Source organism: Acinonyx jubatus, chromosome C1 (assembly GCF_027475565.1).
Source record: "Acinonyx jubatus isolate Ajub_Pintada_27869175 chromosome C1, VMU_Ajub_asm_v1.0, whole genome shotgun sequence".
In the NCBI taxonomy this organism is placed as follows: Eukaryota; Metazoa; Chordata; class Mammalia; order Carnivora; family Felidae; genus Acinonyx; species Acinonyx jubatus.
Genome location: NC_069381.1, coordinates 73,715,582 through 73,738,536, shown reverse-complemented (window position 1 = coordinate 73,738,536; position 22,955 = coordinate 73,715,582). Strand labels below are relative to the sequence as shown.

Here is a 22,955-nt window from a genome sequence, read left to right as displayed (position 1 = left end):
CTATCTGTCCCTAGGGCAAACTAGTCTCACATGTCAGCCAGGTCTAGCTGATACCCATTCAGGGAGCATATTTAACAGTTTCATAAGAAAGGAGTGGTAGGACTTCTGGTGTAAAGTGGTAGGTGATTTTCTGAGTTTAGCAAAAAAACAAGAAAACGATGTGTTCATTTGGTGGATGAGTGAAAATGGAAGCCTAATGGTGTGACCAACTATCAGATCTTTGAATGGACAAACACCGCTTTTGACTGTTGTGCTGAAAAAACCCAGGTCAAACACCTCAGCGTACTTTAAAGAAAAACTTTCCAAGGCCTATCTTGTCTTTCTTTAGGCTGAAAAATATTTTAAAATCTGATTTGATGGATGAGTAACATTCTGCTTGAATGTCTTGAGTGTGGCAGAAATACTGCTGTGCAAATTCCTCCGAATTCACCGGGGTTGCTGATACGTCTGCACATGGGCTTGACACCAGGTCACATGAAATATGAATGTCCTGTCATGTTATTTTAGCTAACCTCAAGTAGAAAAGCATCTGAAGCATCAATATTTTTGGTCAGCCTTTCCTAAGTTTTGGTCACAGAAGTGAATGTTTCACGGTCCCTCCATAAATTATTCCATACCTATCATGTAAATTATTACATAAAATATTACACATTGCAAGACTCCATGAAGCCTTGCAGCTCCACAGAACAAATCTGATGTGTGAAGAGTGGAGAACAATGTCCCTTATTGCTGAACAAGAGAATGGCATGATAAGATCTCAACGGGAGCAGTGAGAATAAGAGACTGAGCCAGAGAGAGATTTGAGCAAGTACGTCAGTGTGGCACGTTGTATTTTACAAACATGGAAACAACGATATCTTCCCACCCAGACTTCTTCTATAACCATGCCATGCCCCCATCAAGAGGTGGAGTGCACATTCCTCTTCGCTAGTTCCCCACCCCTAACCTTTGAAACTAGGTGAGTCTCTATGACTTTTTGGACTAATAGAGCTTGGTGAGAGTGACTATGTGACTTCTTAGGACAGGATAGAAAAACGCCATGCCCTGCCCCCGTAGGAATCTCGCTCTTGGAATCCAGACGTCATGGTGTGAGGAAATCCAAGAAACCCATAGAGAGGTCCACAAAGGAGAAGAACTGAAGATCATTGCCAGTGGTCCCAGTGTAGCTCCAGCCAATAGCTGGCACCAACTTGCCAGCATGCGAGTGGAGCATTGTGCAAATGGATCACCTGGGGTGAGCTGTTACAGCTGATGCCACACTGAGCCACAAAGAACCATCTTCACTGAAGTCCTGATCAAATTAGAGATTCAGGAGCAAAATAATGAATTATCATTGCTTAAAACACTATGTTTTAGAGTGATTTGCTACATAGCAGTAGATAACCAAAACAGCTAATTTTATTCAGCCTTAATTGAGGCACAGACAGTGTAAAAGGAGCAAACTGTGCATCTTCCTCAGTATCTTTCCCCCTTTGCTTTCTGTAACTGGTCTAAATCATCCCAGTTCTCTTTGCCTTTCCTTATATCACCTACTTATTTTTCATTGTTTTGATTACTCTTCCCTAAATCCCCTCTCAGGTTTTAAGACCCCGAGCTAGACACATTATGTTAATAAAGGCTTGATTAAAGCTGAGAGTAATTAGAGGATTAAGTGTAATTCCTACATTCTATTATCTTATTTATAGAACTTGATGGCAGGCTCTAAATTTCAACAGCAAGTGCTGAATTTAGGACTTAACCTGACACCAAGTTCTTCCAACTTCAACAGGCTTTAACATTTTCTGTTTAAATTAAATATTGCCAGCACCCAAAAAATTATATAAGACATGACAACAAACACTCACCTAGTCTGTCTTGTATCAACTTTTAACCTTCTATAGATTAAAAAGATAATAATGAATTGTAGATACCATTGACTAGACCTCTGTGATACTGTTCCCTCCCCCAGAAAAAATTACTGTTCTAAATCTTTCCCATGAATGTTTCATACAATTATGATATATGTATATATCAATAAATAATATATAATATTGCTTTGTTTTAAACTTAAAAAAATGTGTATTTATTTAGTTTGAGAGAGCGAGACAGTGAGACCGGGAGAAGGAGCAGAGAGAGGAGAGAAACAGAATCCCAGGCAGGCTCTACACCAACAGCATGGAGGCTGATATGGGGTTACATCCCATGAACCGTGAGATCCTGACCTGAGCTGAAATCAAGAGTCAGACACCTAACTGACGGAGCCACCCATGTGCCCCTGTTTTAAACTGTTATAAATGAAATTCTTATACACCCTTCTGTGTCTTAGTTTTTTGATATATCCATTTTAGTGCCTATATACTTTATTATGTGACTGTAACCATACTTAATCAAATCTGCTGTTGATGAACATGTAGGTAGAAACAGATTTTTGCTGTTACAGATCATGCTCTACTGCACGTTCTTGTACATGTCATCTTATGCACACGTGAAGAAGTGTCTCCAAGGTTCTACCTGGAGGATGAATTGCAGAGTATAAGGATGCACACAACTTTGACTTTAGTAGGTATTGACAAATTGTGTTTTTTTAATGTGTTTCTTACAATTCAGTTTCCATCAGAATTGTTGGAAGTTCTTGTTCCTTCAAATTCTTACCAAAGTGTGGGATTATCAGACTAGGAAGTATGATAATTTTTGGCAATCGAATGAGTATGAAATGCAATTTTAAAAGTTTTGCATTTTGGGGCACTTTGGTAGCTCGGTCAGTTTAGAGTCCGACTCTTGATTTTGGCTCAGGTCATGATCTCATGGTCCGTGAGTTTGAGCCCCTCATCAGGCTCTGTGCTGACAGCTCGGAGCCTGGAGCCTGCTTTGGATTCTGTGTCTCCCTCTCTCTGCCCCTTCCCCGCTCATTCTCTGTCTCAAAAATAAACATTAAAAAAATAAAAAAAAATAAGTTTTGCATTTCTTTGATTACTAATGCTGTTGAGTATTTTTTGTACATTCATGTTCTTTGTCTATTTCTCTAATCGATTTTTGTCCTTTTCCTATTCATTTATAGGATTTGTATACAAATCTTACATATTAACTTTTTATTCATTATGTGCATTGCAAATACTTTCTCTCAGCTTCATAGATTGCATTTTAACTTTGGTGTCTTTTTGAACAGAAGTTTTAAAAATTTAATGTCAAATTTATTTATCTTTTCCTTTATGGTTTGTGCTTTTTCCTGTCCTACTAAATGGATCTGTTCCTTCCTGGAAATCATTAATTATCTTCTCTATTTTTTCCCCAATGATTGATTATTTACTTATTCATTATTTATTTATTGAGAGAGGCAGAGAGAAAGTGAGAGAGAGGGAGGGAGAGAATGAGAATGCCCGTGAGTGGGAGAGGGGCAGAGGGAGAGAGAGAATCTTAAGCAGGCTCCATACCTAGCAAGGAGCCTGCTGTGGGCTCAACTTACTACTGTGAGATCATGACCTGAACTGAAATCAAGAGTTGACATTTAACTGACTGAGTCACCCAGGCGCCCCTCCAAATGTTTTGACTGTTTACTTTTTACATTTGGATCTTTCATTTTTTTTTCCAATTCATTTTTGATATGATGTGAAGTAGGAAGCTATCTTTTTTCCTACTTGGATAACTTATTGGTCTTGATCATGTTTTCTGAATAATTAATCCTTCTTCATTGATTTGTAATACCATCTCAGACACAAACAACATTTCTATGTAAGTGTTTGTTGGTTCTGGTCTCTTTTTTCTGCTCTCCTGTTCTATCTGTCTAGACCTGTATATCTTAATTAATATAACTATTCTAATATATTATAGAATAAGTCTCTACACCTTAGTTTTCAAAATTATGTTAGTGATTCTTGGTTCTTTCCTTTTCTCTTTGAATTTTAGGATCAGCTTGTCATGTTCTTTAAAAATACTCCTTGGGATTTTGATGGAATTAATTTGTAGTAAAATTAATATCTTTATAATTCTGAGTCTCCCTATTCATGACCATATTCTATCTCCGTTTACTTAGGTCTTTTTTTTTTTTTTTCCTTTGGTCCCCTTATAAGGTTTTATAATTTTATCCATAAATACAGTTGGTCCTCATTATTTGTGGATTTCATATTTGTGAATTTGTCTACTTCCTAAAATTTATTTGTGATCTTCCACATCAATACTGACCGTGCATTCACGGTCAATTGGCAAACACGTGCAGAGTAGCAAAAAATTTGAGTTGACTAACATACACCCATGTTCCCAGCTGAGTTCCAGCAAAGCAATGTTTTGTTTTCTTGTTTTAGTTCTCATATTGTAAACATGAGTGTCCTTTCTGCAGTTTATTTAGTGCCGTATTTTTCATATTGTTCTGCCCTTTTCCAGTGATTTAACTGTTTAAAATCCCCCTCAAGCATAGTGCTGAAGTGTTATCTAGTGCTCCTAAGGGCAAGAAGGCTGGGATGTGCCTTTCAGAGAAAATACATGTGTTATGTAAGCTTTGTTCAGGGATGAGTTATAGTGCTGTTGGCTGTGAGTTTAGTGTTAATGAATCAACAATATATAGTAACCAAGGTCTTTTAAAACAGAAACACACATGAAACAAAGTTATATATTGATCAGTCAGTGAAAATGTGACCAGAAACTTGCAGGAACCCTTCCCTGTATTTCCCCTAGGAGCAATGGTTCAGTATTTGCTACTTTAGTGTATGTGGCAACTTTATAGAACATAATTACCACGAATAATGAGAATCGACTGTAGCCTAAACATTTTTTATTATATTTATTTTAAGGCATCTTGTATTTTATGTAATTGTAAATAGTATCTGTTTTTACATTACATTTTCTAACTTGTTTTTACTGGTGTTGAGTGTATTGATTTTGGTATGCTGATCTTATGTCCCAGCTTTGTCATTTTACTAGTTGTGTGATTCTTGGCAAGTTTATTAGGTTGGTAGGGCAGCCCTAACAAAGTACCACAATCTGTGTGGCTCAGAACAACAGAAATTTATTATCTCACAGTTCTGGAGGCTAAAAGTCTGAAATCAAACTGTTGGCAGGGTCACGTTCCCCCTGAAAACTGCAGGGGACTCCTTCCTTTCCTCTTCCTAGCTTCTGATGATTGCGAATCATCTTTGGCATTCCTTGGTTTGCAACTGCATGCCTCCACTCTCTGACTTTGTTGTCACATAATGATCTCCCTGTGCGTGTCTGTGCCCCAATTCCCTATTCTTAAAAGGGCATCAATCATGTTAGATTAGAACCCACCCTAACGGTATCATCTTAAATCGATTACATCTGCAAAGATCTGATTTTCAATAGGGTCATATTCACAAGTACCAGGGGTTAGGGCTTCACCGTGTCTTCTGGGGAACACAATTCAACCTCTAACAGTAAGTTCCTTAATCTTTCTGTACATCAGTTTTCTTTGGAAATAGTAATTGTATTATTGTCAGAAGGCTGTTGTATTAGATTAGTTAATGGATTAGTTAATAATATATGGAAAGTACCTAGAACTGTGTTTGGCCCACAATAAGAATATAATATGTGTTAGCTGGTTAAATTACTTTTATCTGTCTGATCACTTTGCTGAACTCTGTTACTGGTTTAAAAAGTTTGCAGATAATTTTGAATATACTCTATAGATAGTCATGTTGGATGGAAACAGCAGTTTTATCTTTCCTAATTTTTATACATTTTATTTTACCTTCTTACCTTATTATTGTAAAACACCCATGATAATATTGTATAGAAGCAGTGATAATAGGATGGTGGGCATCTTGTTTTGTTTGTGATTTAAATGGGAGTTATTCTATAATTTTATCATTAAATATTATGATTGCTCTAGCTTTACAATGATGTCATTACTCAGGTGAAGAAAGTTTATTTCTAGCCATAATTTTCACAGGGTTTTAAAATTAACCTTTGAATAAGTATTAAATACTTTTTAAATGCATTTTTTAAGAAAATTATGTTTCACCCTCCCCCCCCTTTAATATCAAGCCTGAAAGGATAGGAATCAGCAGCAAATGAAAGTCTGGGCTATGAGTCAGGAGGTGAATAGAAACCAGTTGGAATTTACCCAAGGGCTACAGGAGTGCTGATGCATAGGGGCACTTGTACCCTAGTGTTTATAGCAGCACTTTCAACAATAGCCAAATTATGGAAAGAGCCTAAATGTCCATCAACTGATTAATGGATAAAGAAGTTGTGGTTTATATATACAGTGGAATACTACTTGGCAATGAGAAAGAATGAAATCTGGCCTTTTGTAGCAACGTGGATGGAACTGGAGAGTGTTATGCTAAGTGAAATAAGTCATACAGAGAAAGGCAGATATCATATGTTTTCACTCTTATGTGGATCCTGAGAAACTTAACAGAAGACCATGGGGGAGGGCAAGGGGAAAAAAGTTAGAGAGGGAGGGAGGCAAACCATAAGAGACTCTTAAAAATTGAGAATAAACTGAGGGTTGATGGGCGGGGAGAGGGAGGGGGAAGTGGGTGATGGGCATTGAGGAGGGCACCTGTTGGGATGATCACTGGGTGCTATATGGAAACCAATTTGACAATAAATTTCATATTAAAAAAAAAAAGAAACCATTTGGAATCAGACTGGGTTGGCAACAAAGGAAGAAACACAAATTATATTTGAATGGCTGTTTGTCTATATTGTTTTGCAGGTGCAAAGTGTGTGGTTGTGGAGGACGAGCTTTAGGTTGGTAATAATAATTAATAGTAATAGTGACAACATGGTAAGTGATAGTTAACAGTAACATTCCTTACCAAGTCCTTCCAACACAATGGAAATAAGAAGACATACATTTCTTCTTGTAGTTTACAAACTAGTTATTTTGTGAGCTCTAACAAAGCACCAGTATTAAAAAAAAAAAAATTCTGAAATAATGAAGGAAAAAGGGTTTACAACACTCTGACCCAGGAGATGGTGTAATTTCAATTTCATGCTTACTCACAAAATCATCCTGAATAGCTTGTTGAATTCAATCTGCAGGGTGGTATGGATTCTGTAGGGGGCCAGCTCTTCCCGCCTTCCTCAGGCTCTGTGTGAGTCACAGGAGGCTCACCCTCCCGCCCTGTTCTTTCTTCTAATCAAATAATTTTTATTGTTATTTGAAAGTTCATTGCACTGAGATAGGTCATCTTTCTGGGATACCGACAAGGTAAAAACCTGGCTCCGATCCATATAAAGCATTCTGAAACCTGTTTGTGATGAATGTTTGGACAAGCTTTGTAGCTGATGTGTCTGTTTAGATGACAACTGAGGCCCGGCCTGGACCTTTGCACTCACCTTCTGTTTATACCATCTATGAGTAATCTCCTGTTGTTCACACCTGGGGGGTGGGGTGGGTGCTGCTTGCCTTCAAATCCTCAGAGTGAACAAAGCAAAGGAGAAGTAAGGAGCTCATGGTATCTGGAGCCATTTCAGAGTTTCTGTGAAGTGAGGAAAAGTCGGGGTCATTTCCTTTAACTTCTGAGCTATTAGTCTTAGTTGTCGGCAGCTGTGTTACCTGTGATTGAAGGCCACAAGTGCAAATATTCAAAAGGCAATTTAGGCATGTTTCTGGCTGGGTGTGGGACCTGCTTCAATAAATTCCAGTGGAAAAAAGGAATAATGCTGTCTGCTTAACAGCTTGCTTTTCGGGTTCTTAAAATGACTGACAAAAGAGTAAATGCTCAGTAAAAGTTTTAAATTACACCAAAACTCTCTTCCTTTCCTCATTCCTGCCAACACACACTTCTTAAATTTTTTTTTAATGTTTATTTATCTTTGAGAGAGAAAGAGACAGAGTGTGAGTGGGGGAGGGGCAGAGAGAGAGGGAGACACAGAATCTGAAGCAGGCTTCCAGGCTCCGAGCTGTCAGCAAAGAGCCTGACGTGGGGCTGGAACCCACAAACAGTGAGATCATGACCTGAGCCGAAATCAGATGCTCAACCAACTGAGCCACCCAGGCACCCCTCGCCAACATACACTTCTTAAGTGTCCATTAGATATGTCAGAGATGGATGAGGACAAAGTACTTAGCACAGTTTTCCCGTGGATGGTAAGTACTCAGTGAGTGACGAGTACTTATCCCTATTTAGTACTACTCCCAAGGAGATCATTGCAAATTCTGGTGCGATTTGTCATCTTGTGCAGTGAACGCCTTACCAAGAAGACGTTTTACCATGATGCCTTTTTCTGGTCAGGAGCTGATGTTTGTGATAGCACAGTCCATTCATTGGTCAGAACAATGACAACAACGCATGTATGCGAAATCCGTTTTCTAGGGGTTTCTACAGGGGTGGTGAAACAAAATCTGTCTGAAAGCCTTGATCCAAACATTGGGCTAATGAGGACATGTGGCCTTAGATGATTTGAAGACTGTGTAAAAGGTTAATGGGTTACTATTTAAAAACATACGTAGACTTTTTTTTTCTTCAGTTTGGAGGGCTGCGTTTTCTAAGTTCGCACACAAATTCCTTTTTATAGTGGGTAGGCTGCCTTTCTCAGCTGCATACTGTCATTCCTAAACAATCCTAGAGCTAAAAATTTTAAGTGCTGTCACCCAAAATTGCTAGACAGAACTTACTCTTTAATTTGTCTGTCACTCTGTCTGTCACTCCACTTGCACTTTGTGGTGACGCACTGGTTCAACTGTCATATCCTGTGCTCTTTTACAATAATAAAAAAAAAAAGAGGCCCCAGTTGTACTCCTGGGATGGCTGGAGCGGTCACCTCCAGCTGCCCAGAGCTCTTCTGACCTAAAACTTTGGCAGTGAGTCCTGCTGACAAAGTGCAAGTAAAGTAACAAATCTTTACTCTTTTACGTGAATGATCCCTCACCTAGAAACTGTCAATTAGTAGCAAAGACTCAAACACTGAGAAGCAGAGGATGGGGAGAGATGTAACAACTGGTCACCCCAACCTTTTACTATAAGTGTACTGTAAGCAAATTACTTTCTGTAGGTGCCAAGCTCAGCAATGCTTCACAGAGGCAGGTAAGAAGTGCATTCACCTGCCTTTTTCTCACTGTCTGAGCACGGAATTTCTGGAGGGAGCTAGTTGGTTCAACTATGGGGATTCTGTTTGGACTCCACATTTCGATTTGAACACTCACTTAGGTGGTGTTCAAGGCCGTGACAGGTTCCCGAGGGGAAGGAGAGATGGTGTCACAGTCAAGTCTGTGTGATAGGGTCCCAAGAGGAGTCAAAAAGTAAATTTTGGTTTAATCTCTACCTCCTGACCCAAATCCTTTCTGATTACTGCAGGAAGTCTTTGGGCGGGGGTAGAGGTAAAGAAAGAGCATCTCCTGCACTCCAATGTTATGACATGATCTCTTACTGCTCCCAGCTGGGGATCCTTGGCCCCTGTCAGCGTGGAGGCATACCTTCTTCTCACCTGTGTCAGCCCTGGTGTTAGGCCACCAAGCACATTCGGTATGTGTGTTGTATGCTTACAGAGACCTGAGTAATACAGGGCTTTGTTCTATATTGCTTTTCACATACAAGATTCTTCTATCTGTGATTTTGGCTTTGACCCAGGGGGAAAGGATGGGGTGCAGGTTGAGGACCATCCTGTTGCTCTTCACTGTGTTGTTCTAAAGCCACACTCTTTTCTAGCCCCTGTCCTAAGGCTGGAACTTAGCTTGACCCCTGTGCCTCCTTGACCTTCCATCTACACTGTCCTGTTGTCCCCTGAGCTCATCTACATGCTGGGGGATGAAGGGGTGAGGAAGGTGATCTCCAGTCCCACTGCCTATCAGACAGAGCCCCAGATGAGTTTGATTTTGCAACAAATTCACATCTCGGGCCTCTGTTCTGGGACCTCAGCAACAATAATGGCCTGTATCTTTTTTTAGTTTTTTTAAGTGAACAACTCGATTTTAATTTTATTTTTATTTTTGAGAGAAAGAGAGGCAGAGAGAGAGAGAGAGAGAGAGAGAGAGAAAGAGAGAGAGAGAGAGAGACAGGGAGAGAGGGAGAGAGAGAGAATCTTAAGCAGGCTCCACGCCTAGCATGAAGCTTGATGTGGGGCTCGATCTCACGACTATGAGATCATGACCTGAGCCAAAATCAAGAGTCAGATGCTTACCTGACTGAGCCACCCAGGCGCCCCAACAACTTGATTTTTAAAGGAAAATTATTCAAGGAAAGAATATTAGGAAAGGTTGGAGGATGTAAAACATTTTAAATACTCCATCTGCTGATGATTTCCTTTTTTTAAAAAATCTCTGTTAAGTTTTGGAAGTGTGAACAGGGAGACTTTTTCTGGGTCTTTAATGGAAGGATCAACAGTTGGAGAATATATCCCTGCCTCTGCAAAAGTTATTTTTTTGACAATTTTGTGGGAGTTGACGCTATCAATTCTCTGTTAGTCTTTTCACGCAGAAATGTTCCAAAATAGTAGATGATGCCCACAGCTCAGTTTACATCTGTCCCCTGATCTCCCAACCTTCCTCCCCTGTGAGGAGCTACTATTTTTCTGATTGGCTTCCTTTCTCTCCTTCTCCTTGAATTTCAGCTAAAGTCCATTTTGGGAACTTGTGCCTATAGTTTAAAAAACTGTATTGATGAGAGGCTTTGCTCTAATATATAATTAATGAGTCAGAACTTTATGTCCAAGATGCTTTTTAAGTGCCAACAAAGTGTTTTAATTTACATACTAAAGTCTTCATTTTGTTCTGAAACCTTTTGGACTTGCTTAATACATTTATCAAGTATGATTCCGAAAGTTCTTACATGGGCAATGTGCAGTGTGTGCTTAATAGATAACATTAATAAATGCACACTCAATCACAACACTAAAAGCCACTTCCATCTGGATTTACTGGCAATAAAAAGAGACATTACAGAACTTTGGGAATTTGATCAAGGCGCCAAATACTAGTCTTAGATTACAAAACTGTAGACTCTAACTACTTGGGAAAACAAAGCAATCAAGGACAGACTTTTGTTAAAAGCTTTGCACTGTAGATTAATAATTAATGTGTTAAATGTACTTTGTAATAAACTCTATCATCATGGATTACTTTTGATAGCTAAATTGGCAATGATACCCCGACGTGGCTTCATTGACTCCGGCTTTCAATTTTACTTGCTAGATTTATCGGGTTAAACGACAACGAACCTATTCTAGGCCTATTTTAACTTGTTTAGAAATCATAATTAATTTAAAAATATTGACGGAGACCGCAAAAATTATACAAAAATTGGCAAAGTTACAAAAACTAATAATGGGAGAAGGTCTTTAAAAGAGAAAGTGGCATAATCTACTTTTAAGGTAAATAAGTAGCTTTCAGTAGGGGAAAAGCAGTTCAAAGGAACCAATTAATGGTTTTCATTCAAGAGACCATTGAAGGTAGTGTTATCTGATTATTATATGTGGATAATAAAGATGAATAATGCAGTAAGTTAGTCTAAAAATAGTCAAATGTTCCGGAAACAAGTAAATGCTAGATTATAATTATATATATTGTATATAATTTATATTATGTAAATTATAAGTTACATCAACTTTGAGGTCAGGAATTAGAAGTAGACTTAAGCATCAAATGTTTAGAAGACTGAGAAAATATCCTTTGTGATGTGTTTAAGTCCAGAACTCTCGGCACTTTTTTCAGAAATTGAATATAAATCCCACCAGAATCCTTTAGAACACACAGAGAGTAACAAACCAAATAGACCATCTCTTAGAAAAGTGAATTTTATTTTCCTCAATCTTTGCCTTAACCTTACGGAAATTGCATTTATTTCTATTTTCATAGGGCACTCCATTTTCAGAAGAGGGATATTCAAGGGTCATGCTGGAGTTAAGGTATAGGGTTACTGCAAAAATCTGTATTTCATCACTTGTTTTGAGAGTCCCTTATTCCCCACCCCCAAGTAACAATAATCTCACACACACTTAGAACCTTACTTGTTGCAAAGGGTTTTTGTTCTTCAGTTGTATGATGCTGTTCATTATTTAAAAACTCACATGAAACAATAGTGTATTTGTTACAGGTATATGTAAATAGATTATGTGGGAAAAAACATACCATTGACAACAGTGCAGACTTCTGTAGAAGGAATAAAGATTGAGGTCTTCATCGAAGAGGACTGGGCCCACAAAGCACTCTCTCACACACTGTTTCTCTTATCCTTGAAACACGTGTAAGTCCAGTTTGTATAGGAAGTTCCTCTCTATTCATCTCACAAACAGTTGAGAACCTACTGTGTTTCAGCTGCTTGCGATGTATCAGACAACAAAGCCCGTGACTTCAGAACCAAAACCCTTATTTGATACTCTTGTTGATAAAAAAATAACAGATGTAAAAAAACAAGTAGATTAAATAGGATGTTAGAGGGTGATAATTAGTATAGAAGAAGAAAAATAAATTTGGAAGGAGGTGAGGGCTTATCCATGGGGATATCTGGGTGAAGGGCATTCCCAGATGAGAGCCCAGTCAGTGTGAGATCCTTAGGAGGAATGTGCCTGTCCCTCTGAGGAAATGCAAAATGGCTCATGTGGTTGAAGCAGAGTAACGAAGAAATGAAGTCAGACAGACAATACAGACCACTGTAATGTCTTTGGTTCTTCCTTAAAGGGAAATAGGGAGCTATTGCAAGAGTTTGAGCAACAGAGTGACACAATCTCACGTGAATTTTAGAAGTTCCACGCCGCTGTTGTGTTGAAACAGAGTGTGGATGACAAGGTTCTCAGGGAGACCAGCCAGGAGGCTCACACACTAATTCAGGAGAGTGGTGAGGTGGCTCAGACCCAGGAAGGTCCAGGGGAAGTAGTGAGAAATGGATACAATTTGAACATATTTTGAAGGAATAGCTGACAGGATTTCCTGAGATTGGATGAAGGTAAAAGAGAACGGCATGTGAAGAAGGACTCCAAGGTTCTCTGACCTGAGCGCCTGGAAGGGTGGAGTTGCCATCAATGGGTATGGGGGAAGGCTGCAGGTAGAACAGGTTTTCGGCGGAAGGCTGGAATTCAGAGGTAGATGTGTGAAGTTTGATACTGTCTTTAAGTATATGTAGGCCAACTGCCAAGTAGGAAATTAGATTCCAGAGTCCGGAGTTTGGGAAAGGACTCTGGAGTGGATGTATGCCTGCATCTGGTTTTGGGAATTGTCAGTATGGTGATGGTGTTTAAAACCCTGAGGTGGATGAGACTGCCAAAGTTGTGATGCTGGAGAGAGACAAGAGAACCAGGGACCAGGCTGTCTTCATGCTTCAGGCATTAAACACATACTTAATGAGCTAAAGATGTAATTGCAATAATGAGAAAGTTCTATGAAGGAAAACCTCATGGGGCTCTGGTGGAAGACGGTCAGCTCAGGGTGAGCCTCCCACAGAAAGTGGCACTAATTCATTCATTCATTCATTCATTCATTCATTCATTCATTCAGAGAGCACAAGTGCCAGTGGGGGAGGGGGGCAGAAGGAGAGAGAGAGAGAATCCTAAGCAGGAGCTCATTGTCAAGCCCAAAGTGAGAGCTTGATCCCACCACCCTGGGATCATGACCCGAGTCGAACACTCAACTGACTAGCCACCCAGATGCCCCAGAAAGTGGTGCTTTCAAGGAGACCTGAAGGAGAAGTAGGAAGGAGTCAGCCAACTCAGACAGAGCAATTGTCTGAGCAGGCAACCTGGGGCGGCCAGGGGCGGGTGCACACTGAACAGAGCACGGGCAAGTGGGGCAAGAACATGGTGTGCCATGGGAGGGTGATGTGAAATGCAGTTGAAGGGAAGGTAGGAGCCAGATTGCGTAAGGGGCCATGTGAGGATTTTGAACTCATGAGCAGTGGGAAGCCATTCAAAATGCTAAGAAGAGAAAGACTATAAAACAATGAATTAAAATCTTTTAGCTGGGCAGAAGTGAATAATGAAGGGCTTCAAGGACAGGGTAATGGAAGTTTCTGCTTAAAATGTGTATTAAATACAGGGGAGAAAGCAGGATGAATGAATGGCAGAATTGCAAAACAGCCTCTTGAGGTACAATGACTGAGACCAAAATAAGGTGGGATTGTGAGTAATATTTAATTTTTCAGTCATTTTATTTTAAAAAAAGATAAAAACCTCATAAAAGCTAGAGAGGAATAATAGAAACCAGGTATGGTATGGCTGGCGGTGTGATACCCAGACTGAGAGTTGCAGAAGCCTTTTTTTAAGTTGGAAAGAAGAATGGAACTAGGCATGTAAAATAATGAATGCTACAGAAGAGACCAGGTGGCCGGACCTGTTTGTCCTTTGCTGTAATGTTAGAACAGGGCATGGTTAACGAGTGGTGACAAGCTATAGTCCGTCTACAATGAAAATCCAAAAAGAAAAAGAAAAGCCTCTACTAAGGATTGAGGGATATCGGAGGAAGAATGTTTTGACATTATAACACATGATAATAAATGTTGTGGGCTTGCCTTTTCTGAAAGTCTTTAGAAGCTGGGCAGACCAAAGGGTGACAATGTTCAAAATTAGTTAACTATGGTGAATCTTAGGGTGCTTTGCTAGTTGGACTTCTTAGTTTTAACTGCCCCTAACCAGGAAACCATTCACGAGGTGAGAGTGATGAGACTTAGTTAGCATAGAGAGACAGGAGAGGGACTTGGCGTTTTGCAGGAAGAGTTACTTGGGGCCAGGATGGGTAGCTGAAAAACAATCATGTATCATTCAGGGAGTTCTGTGGGTTCTCCTCACACAAGATGCATTGTAATTTGCAAATTTGCAAGGTAGATTCTCATCTGCTTGGGAAGGTACTCAAAGGGGGAAGGACACAATTCTAGCCCCTGTTTTTGTGAATACAATGGGCAGCTAATCCTGAATCAAAGGGAATAGTTTAAAGACCTTTTAAGAACTATGAGATTACTTGACAGTCAAATACTAGATAATCTTACAGAAATATTTTAAAGAAATATCTCATTAGCTCACTCATTTGTTCATTCATTCATTCACTTATTCATTCATTCAAAAAATGGTAATCAAGCTCCTCTTTGTGCCAGGAGAAGCACTAAATGCTTGATTGGCCTTTATCCTTACAGAGTCTCTTTTAATGGGGAAAACAAATAGTAAACAAGGAAATGAACAACTTTGATTTGTCCTATGAAAGTAACACACCAGATGGGGAGGTAAGTAATGGGTGTGGCTAGGGCAGGAGAGCCCTCTGAGATCAGGTGTTTGGGGAAGTTTTCTCTGGGGAGGTTATCTGAGCCGCTGATAGTCTGGAGCATTAGATCATCTCCACTCACATGCCCGGTGTTAGGTCAAGGTGTCTTCAATTTAATTTGTCCTTTTCAAAAATCTCCTTATGTGGTGAAGCCTTTATGTCCGTTTATGACAACTTTTAGAAAGCTTAACGCCTCTGCCACTAAAGTTATAGCTTCCATTTACCTGCAGGCATAATTCTTTATTAACATCTATTTTCAACTATGTTAATGCAATGGAAGCTTGGTACCTACAACACTGTAGTTCCCAGGACAGGCTTAAATAGGAAAAGACTCGATTACTAAATAAAATGTTCGCAAACAATTTGCATGTTCAACTGTAGGGGGAGTTAATATTGCTAATAGGAAAAATTCCACTACAAAAATGAATCTAATGGTTACTGGGGATTTGGAAACTTGGAAATATCATCAAAATATAAATATTGGTATAATGCCAAGATTGCATATTATTCTGTATTATTAAATCATAAAAAAACCTCAACTTTTATCGCAATCAGGTTTGGAATGCTCAACATTCTCTTGCCATTTAACTAGAACACATTTTTCTAGATACAAATGGATATATTAATTTCCATAAAAGTGTTATCTTTTTACAGTATATTTAATTCAGATCCAGTTCTATTTCCACTAAAATAATTGCTTATAATACACAGACTCGATTTTATATGACTAATTAGAACAGTGTATGGGAAAAAATAGGTTTGCAGGTAATATTGAAATTAAATATGTTAATCTGTACCTCTGTGTGCACATTTTATATGAGCTTTAATTTGCCAAATAAATTATAGTTCTGTGTTTATAAGGTGCCCTTGAAAGAGTGTCCTATTTTTGAGCACTAATACCATGGGGAAACAAATATACAAAGCTTTTAGCTATAGGGCTACACTTGCATAAATTAAGGCAAGAGCTGTTGGTTGGTAAGTAGAGCTATGGTATCCTTAGCTTTTTAAACACTCCGAATTGTTAACACATTTTTTTTTAGTATGGTTACTAATATTAAGATAATAAATAATATTTAGTTTCAATATCGCACCCTTCAGCCAGGGCATAAATTCATTTTGAATGCTGTGTTGAATTAATGTATAATAAACATACTGCAGTTTGCTATCAGGAATTCTCAATGAAATGCAGGAAGTCAGTTCTTTGCTTATGCATTAGCACTGCCAGTCTTGCTCTGTTTAATTTTAGCTATTTATAAAATTGCTCTACTGACAGTCCTCTTTATTTTCACGTGATTGTTTTAAGGTTAACCAGAAATGGTATGGTGTGTTTTCTGAAGTTGGTTATAGTGCTGATGTAGGAAGACGGGTCCTTAACAAAAATCCTTTTCACAATTAGCCACCTGCAGTCGGGACATCCAGCTGCCTAATTGGGTGAATTGTGGCGTTTCCTGTGGGGCAGGTGGGGGCCTGCCAAGGAGAAGTGGAGTGTCTCAGAAGGGAGTTGGAGCACAGGGGACTTGGGAAAATAATGTTGCCAATGGAAGTAGAATCTGGAATCTGATAGCGGTTGTAGCAATTGCCATTTACTTCTGAGACAAATCAGAGCTGTATCTAAAAATGTTATGTATTATTGTCTAATAGATTGGCTCCTTTTTAGGATATCTATTTAAATAACTTCTAGGACTTTTCCCTTAAAAATGGCTCTGAGGCTTGCATCTTGATGGAGTACGGTGAATTCCCCAGTAACACCCAAGTTTGCAACCACAGAAAGTGGTAAGGAAGCCTTCAAAAAGGATATACCTAATGTTACTCTGTATCAGTCAGCTCAGGCTGCCATGACAAAATATTACAGATTGGGTGGCTTGACAGAAATTTGTTTTCTCACAGTTCTCTAGGCTGGAAGTCCAAGGTTAGGCTGCCAGCATGAGACGTTCTGGTAAGAGCTCTCTTTCTGGTTTGCAGATGGCTACCATCTTGCTGTGTCCTCACTAGCAGGGAGAAGGAGTGAGCCCTGGTATCTCTTGTTATAAGGATATTAATGTTATTGAACCAAGGCTCTACTCTTATGACCTCATTTAACCTCAATTACTTCCGTAAAGGCCCCATCTCCAAATACAGTCACATTGGGGGTTAGGGTTTCAGCATGTGAATTTTGGGGGGACACAATTCAGTCCATAGTATACACTAAATTATTTAAATATGGGGCTTTTAAAATTGGGGTTCATAACTTCTTTTGGTGCCAAAGAGCCCTTTGGCAGTTTGGTAAAGCCTGTGTATGGACTCCCTCTCAGAACAAAGTGTTTAAATGCATGAAGTAAATTATATAGGGTTACAAAGGAATCTAATTATACGGAAACGCAGTTAGAAAATATTAAAATGCTGTGATCTAGAAATATGGTTCTTTTTTATTAACAATTAGTTAACATGCTCTAGTAATGGATAAAAATGATATTTTGAAATATTTGCAGTAACTATAATATAATTGGAAAATGTTTGTGTTTTTTATTGGTGACAAAATCACAGGTACTACTAATACTATTGTGGTTGGTTCCTAACATCTGTAATGAAAGGAAATGTAACATTTTAATCAGACCTGGAAATAAAAGTGAAATTTTTGTTTTTATCCAAATTCAAAGACTTTCTTACTTTTATGAATGGACCATAGTCAAGAACCCCTGGATAGGTCACTTTTTGAGATGTGTTTGTAATTTTAAAATCTGTTTTTATATTAGTAATGCTTATAATCATAAAAAATATGTCAGCTTTTATTATACTTAATAACAGACTTATTCATAGTTTTTGTTATAGTGGAATTTGGTTTTAAAGAATATTTTAAAAGTTGTGGTTTTCAGCTGGGGCTAAAACCGGTGTAAGTAAGGTTAAAGTGGTAAAATTACTTTAATAACTAACTCCATTTATAAAGAGATTTTACAGGGGCACCTGGGTGGCTCAGTCGGTTAAGTGTCCGGCTTTGGCTCAGGTCATGATCTAGCAGTTTGTGAGTATGAGCCCCGTGTTGGGCTCTGTGCTGACAGCTCACAGCGTGGAGCCTGCTTCAGATTCTGTGTCTTCCTCTCTCTCTGCCCTCCCCCACTCACACTCTGTCTCTCTCTCTCTCCAAAATAAATAAACATTAAAAAAAATTTAAAGGGATTATTACAACATGAGGATCCACTTTTAAATTCACTTGCCAAATACAGGCATACTTCCTTTTTGTGACTGACTGATTTAGGAAAGCCATATATTTTATGGGCATTGCTAAAATTCCCATCAAAGAAAAAAATAAATCTGGGTTCAGGCCATATGAAATAGTGCATCTATGATTTTATCTCACAGTAGTTTCTGAGCTTGGTCCTTTCGGAAAAGGAAAATATGTAAGCAAAAAGCAAAACTATTTTCCTTACTGAAGACAAAAGACTGCTTCCCAAAAAAAGCCAACCTAAGAGGAAGCAGTATCTTCAGGAAGAATGGTTGGAATATTGAGAAGATCTACTTGAGTAAAAGCCCTAACATGCCTCTGGGGAGTTAAGCTCTGGATAAAGAATTCAAGGTACTTAAAACTTTTTTTTAAAAAGCCAGCCCATTTTAAGGGGCAGAAGTTCTGATGATCTGAATCACTTAAGAAATGCTTTAATCCCAGAGGCATACCCAGGCTGCTGTTTCCTATAGCACAAGTTCCAAGATGGGATATATTACAAGAAAAGCAGCCAGGCCTATTCAGGTTAAGTTTGAGGATACAGGGTCTTTTCAGTGAAGTGAGCATTTGGTATTTATGACTTCCTGTTCTGTGTTCCTGTTTCCAGAATCCATAAAAAAATATTTGGCTTTTTAGATATTTCACCACCAAATAGAAGAACCTGTCGTTACCATAATGATAGTTTGTAGGACACCCCAAATTTGCTTAAGAAACGTATTTTTACTGTGCTTCCTGGTCAGATGATAAAATTGAGATTTCAGAGGTTTAGTGGTTTGTCCAAGACCACAGCACTACGGATGTTGTGGTGTTCAGATCAGAACCTAAGTTATTTGTGTCTGAATTTCATGTTCTTTTTACTGGACTCTGTGGCCTTATTAAAATTTTTTTAATGTTTATTTACTTTTGGGAGGGGGAGGGGCAGAGAGAGAGGGAGACACAGAATCCGAAGCAGGATCCAGGCTCTGAGCTGTCAGCACAGAGTCCGATGCGGGGCTCGAACCCTCGGACTGTGAGATCATGACCTGAGCCGAAGTCAGATGCTTAAACTATTGAGCAACACAGGCACCCTTCTGTGGCCTTATTTATAGCCTCTTTAAGGAATGGACAGTGACTCACAAGAAATCACATTTCAATAAATATTCAATAGATCTAATTATTGAATATTTAGTCTACAAATATTAATCAAACGGCTACAGTGTGACAAGGTGATATGCTAGGCACTGACCTTATAATGTGAAGAAAACGGACATGGTCTCTTAGTGAAGCTTACAATCATGTGGGGCAGGCGTGAAATGCATCATTATAGTAAAGTGTGATGATGTAAGAGTTTATGGTACTATGTAGGAGGGACTGGGCCTGCTTTCATGTACATCAGTATCTGAGCATACTGGGTTGTGTCCTTCATAGTGTTCTTCACACTGCATATACACATACCATTCTCATTCAGAATACGAGTATCGGAGTCTTTCTGCCTGGGTTTTTGAGTCCTTGTTTCTTCATGTACTTGGCTTGTGTGATCTTGGTCAAGGTTCTTAACCTCCATGTCCCTCAGCTTCGTCATCTGTACAATGGGATAACAGCAGTACCTACCTGAAAGAGTTAGTGTGGAGATGTGAGATGATCGTTCTAAAATGCACAGAATGGGGTGCTTGGGTGACTCAGTCAGTTAAGCATCTAGCTTCGGCTCAGGTAATGATCTCACGGCTCGGCTCGTGGGTTCAAGCCCTGCATCCGGCTCTGTGCTGACAGCTCAGAGCCTGGAGTCTGCTTCACATTCTGCGTCTCTCTCTCTCTCTCTGCCCACCCCCCTCATACTCTGTGTGTGTCTCTCTCAAAAATAAATAAACGTTAAAAAAATTTTTAAAATGCACAGAATAGGGGCACCTGGGTGGCTCAGTTCATTGAGTGTCTGACTCTTGATTTTGGCTCGGTCATGATCTCAGGGTTTGTGGGTTCGAGCCCCATGTAGGCTCTGCACTGACAGCGTGGATTCTCTGCATTGGATTCTCTCTCTCTCTCTCTCTCTCTCTCTCTCTCTCTCTCTCAAAAGTAAACATTAAAAAAAATTTTAAATGCACAGAATAGTCCCTGATACACTGTACGTAAAATGATAGCTGTTATAATTTTTTGTGGTTTATTCCTCCCTTAGTGTGTGACAAGTGTTCCTTTGAACTTGTGCTTACAGCTTGCTGTGGGTTAATGTCCACAATTAATGCTTGTTAATCCTGATGCCATCTGCCACCTTGTCCAGGCCCTGATGTTTTGACTTCAAAGTAGAGTGTCTTTGAGAGTTTTCTATCAGTGTTGATCTGGTCCATTTCATAAAGCTCTGCCTAATACCCGTGTTAAGACTCAGCTTTTCCCCTTTAGTCTTAAAGGAAGCAGAGATGGGCCTCATATCTTTGTTGAAATTCTACAAGGTGCAATTTGAAGTTGGATTGACCTTCAAGCTGACAAAGTAAAATAAACAGTTTTATAAATGAAAATGGCTAATCTGAAATAGATCACAGCTAAGAACTTCATTTTTTATTCATTCTCTTCATACAAGGTTGATATCATACAAGTGAACATCTAATATTGTACTTCATTGTGGGGCTCACCAAAGATGCAGTTAGAGGAAATTGAGGGCACAGTGGACTTGCAGAAAACAGAGACTATGTCTGTAGTCCCTTATTTCAGAGAGTTATTATATTTAAATGTAGATATGCCTAATTAAAAAAATAGTTACTAAAATTTTGCTGTTGAATTCTTTTTCTTTTGAACTGTTCTGGATTCTTAGAAATCAACTTAAACTGGCATGTTTTAAAACATTTTTTTCTTTTTTTTAAGTATGGCAAAGCATCACATAGTTCAGGAAATCTGCCTGAAGTTGTGGAAGATTAGTTGCTTCAAACTCATGTCCTTTAGAGAGTGCTTTGTAGCAATTTCAGTTTTTTCAGCAAAGAATATCTATCAATTAAGAACCCACATATTTACCAGAGAAAATATAGTAGAAGAAAAAAATTTTTTAACAGTGTGGGGAATAAATCACAGGATCTATACATCTCCGCATACTTCCTGACAGCTGAATCTAGTGCCTTTGCACAAAGGAGAAGCTTTACTACTGGTCTAAGGGCTGCTTCCTGAGATTCGCTGAGCAGTCTGAGCAACTGGCCCTTGTTCTGGTTCTGAAGCTCAAGTTCAGGGAAGGCAGTGGCCCCGGCTACATTAGTGGGGAAAGCCTGAGGGTGATAGGTAAGCACTTGCTTGGGGTTGGCTAGACTGTATGGAAACCGTGCACTCATGTTATGTATGGTATAACACCAAGATTGATGGCCTAGAATAGGTGGTCCCCTGAGCATTTCCAGAGCAGCCTCTAAGCCTGTTGCAGATCCTTACACACACACGTATACACATGCATACCTAAAGCTGAGCTTGTAAGAGACCATTTGAACGTTCTAAAGGTCTGAGACCCTATTTCATTCATATATTATCACCTTGGTTCTTGATTTTTGGCTCCAGAAGTTTACAGCTCCCACCGTCCTAGGAAACATTGTTTATCTCTTTGTTCTAATCTTCTGTGTATCTTAGAAATGTAACTCTTCTTGATTTACCCAAGAGGTGCTCACGACTAGTCTTTCTACCAAGCTGAACATCTCAGCATTTTTAGTATGGTAGTTTTGTGACTTTACATATAAAACTTGATAAATAAGGGTTTATTGAATTGAATTATACATGGCTTAAAGTAAAATGGGTTCAAAGGATGCGCCATCTACACCCAGCAGTGTTAAAAGTATATCTAACTACATTAAATCCAAAATGCATAACAATGGAAAAAATAGGGGGAAGTTTTACATATAGAGATGTATCCAGTTATTGACTTAAATTCATATTAAAAGTCCTACCTTCTTATACACTCTTGGTGTTCTTAGAACACTGGGTTCCTGTGATGTGTTGTTTTTTCCTTTCACTTTTTGTGTTAATGTTCCAAAGGGAGCAACCAAAATATCATCGTTGATTTAAATCTCTCCGGAGACACCCAGTACCACTGATCGTCTCTTTCCTCTGATTCTCCTCTGAAGAAATTCAGTGTCCAGATGTTTCAGAATCCAGATGGCCTATGAATCCTCTATCACCCAGAAAGGAGGAAAATATGCATGAAAGTGGAACACTGAAAAGAAAAAAAATAATTTAGTGTTGGCAATGTAATGGTGACATACAGGGCTCAAGGAAAAGCTTCCTTTCCTAAAGCAGCAACTTAATAAAGTGCATGTTGTAGGCTCTATCAGCAAGCCAGATTTTCATCCCTGCCTCTTCTTTCCATCACCATTAAGAGGCTTGCAGAGATCCACACTGTTTAAAGGGCAGACAGCATGGAAGAACTATCATGTACAATTTAAAGTAGCAGCTAAAATTGGAATGGTCACAAGAAAGCCTGTTTCTTTGCAATTAAATTGACAAGCTGTCTATGATTACCCTAGGGAACTTGGCAGCTGAGTGATAAAAAGACTGCAGAGTGTTGAAAGGTCTAACACAACATACTAGGTGGACAAAGACCACATCTGCTTAATATACTGATTGGGAGAGTTCTGGAATGTACTTGGCTAAATTAGCCGAGGAGGGATACTAATGATACTTTTTCCTCTCTAAGATCCTCTG

General features: G+C 39.0%; 2 long non-coding RNA genes across 5 annotated transcripts in view; one reads left to right on the top strand and one right to left on the bottom strand.

Annotated features, from left to right (window-relative positions):
• The window catches only part of LOC113599268 (uncharacterized), a 60,652-nt gene extending 38,052 nt beyond the window's left edge, over positions 1–22,600 (top strand). For both annotated transcript variants that reach the window (XR_003420034.2, XR_008295036.1), the window contains exons 3-4: positions 11,735–11,784; positions 22,379–22,600. This is a non-coding gene — a long non-coding RNA (uncharacterized LOC113599268). The remainder of the gene's footprint in view (positions 1–11,734; positions 11,785–22,378) is intronic.
• The window catches only part of LOC128313919 (uncharacterized), a 65,214-nt gene extending 42,542 nt beyond the window's left edge, over positions 1–22,672 (bottom strand). For 2 of the 3 annotated variants that reach the window (XR_008295033.1, XR_008295035.1), the window contains exons 1-2: positions 22,202–22,672; positions 7,279–7,421 (exon numbers count right to left, since the gene is read on the bottom strand). This is a non-coding gene — a long non-coding RNA (uncharacterized LOC128313919). The remainder of the gene's footprint in view (positions 1–7,278; positions 7,422–22,201) is intronic. The other variant, XR_008295034.1, reaches the window with a different exon arrangement.
• Between the last annotated feature and the right edge of the window lie 283 nt (positions 22,673–22,955).